General features: G+C 41.4%; 1 long non-coding RNA gene across 1 annotated transcript in view; it reads right to left on the bottom strand.

The window, feature by feature from the left end:
• Positions 1-1,073, bottom strand: part of LOC118478667 — an 11,932-nt gene extending 10,859 nt beyond the window's left edge. The window contains exon 1 of the long non-coding RNA XR_004859216.1: positions 235-1,073. This is a non-coding gene — a long non-coding RNA (uncharacterized LOC118478667). The remainder of the gene's footprint in view (positions 1-234) is intronic.
• Positions 1,074-1,315: the final 242 nt, after the last annotated feature.

Genomic DNA, 1,315 nt, shown 5'->3' with positions numbered 1-1,315 from the left:
CCTACTACTACTACTACTACTACTACTACAACTACTATTAGAGCTACTACTACCACCACTATCACTACTAAAAATATAGAAAGATATGGATGATAATATAGCTATTATCTTTACTTTTGCTATCGAATTTGTCATTTTTACTACTATCATAAGCAAAAGAAGTTTCATTTATTTATTGTTGCTGTCTGTTACCAAAACAAAATAAAAAGGAATATAATCCAAGACAATCCTCACCTTCAGCAAAGTGTGAGAGAAGACAGACGACAACGACGATGTGGATGAGAAAACAAGGCGAAGATTTCGCTGCCATAGACGAGACTGTGTGGAGGCCCAAACGTCTAGGAGAGACGAGGGCTCACACTGCCGGGAAGGAAAGAAGACGAGAGCGAAAATGTGTGAATTTTGTCACAAAAGGATTAGAAGCGGTCAGTGGGCAATTAAAGTCATCGGCTGGCTCTCTGGATGCTTTGATGTCCTGAAGAAATCGATCAATCAATCAATACGTCGTACTCTCTCTGACCCTCACAGGCCTGCTGTAGGGAGAACACAGGGGATTTTCCACAAGGCTTGAAGATCCAACTCCTCGGCTGTTATACATCTATTATTTAATCCTCCTCCCAAAAAATCCAGGGAATCCTCTGCTGTTTTCGTGTTCCTTTGGCGAAATTGAAGAACGAGTGCTCTTTTATATATATATACACACACAATTCCGTCTCGAAAATCTCACAGATATGAGGTAGACGTTGGAATAGATGAGAAGTTTGCAAAATAAACACGTTTCAATAGCGTTTTTGCTTTCTTTGTAGCACAAGCAAGTTGAAAAAAGCAAAAAACAAAACAAAACACAACTAAAAAAAAGAGTATCCTCTTCTTTTCACAGTTTATTGAAACATTTTTCACTTTTACTTCCCACGAAAAATGGACTCTCTTGTCATTTCAGAAAACGAGTCACTTGGAATAAAAAAACGAAATAGTTGTTACTGTGCCCTTGCTCCTTTCACGCCATGTCGAAATTCCTGGCGCTGTCTACCTCACCTTTGTGTGCCTGGCACTAGACTGATCTCCTTCGCTCGGCGGAGTTATAGAACAGGCATTCTGGAATCAGGAACTGACCATGCTTGACGGATCGATTGTGAGGGCAAGGGACTGCTGCACTCCCCTGCATCGGGCGATTCCATTGTTCTCTTGTAGATCATGTGAACACTATTGGGCCAGGTGCGCCTTGTGATCGAAGGGTTCGGGTATCAGTGAGGCACAATTCGATACCGACACGCGAGTTTCTTATTTTATTCTGTTAACTCATTGAACACGTGCT

The sequence above is a fragment of the Aplysia californica genome, unplaced genomic scaffold, assembly GCF_000002075.1.
Source record: "Aplysia californica isolate F4 #8 unplaced genomic scaffold, AplCal3.0 scaffold00802, whole genome shotgun sequence".
In the NCBI taxonomy this organism is placed as follows: Eukaryota; Metazoa; Mollusca; class Gastropoda; order Aplysiida; family Aplysiidae; genus Aplysia; species Aplysia californica.
Note: the sequence above shows the minus strand (reverse complement) of the source record. Positions and strands in the feature narration are given on the sequence as shown.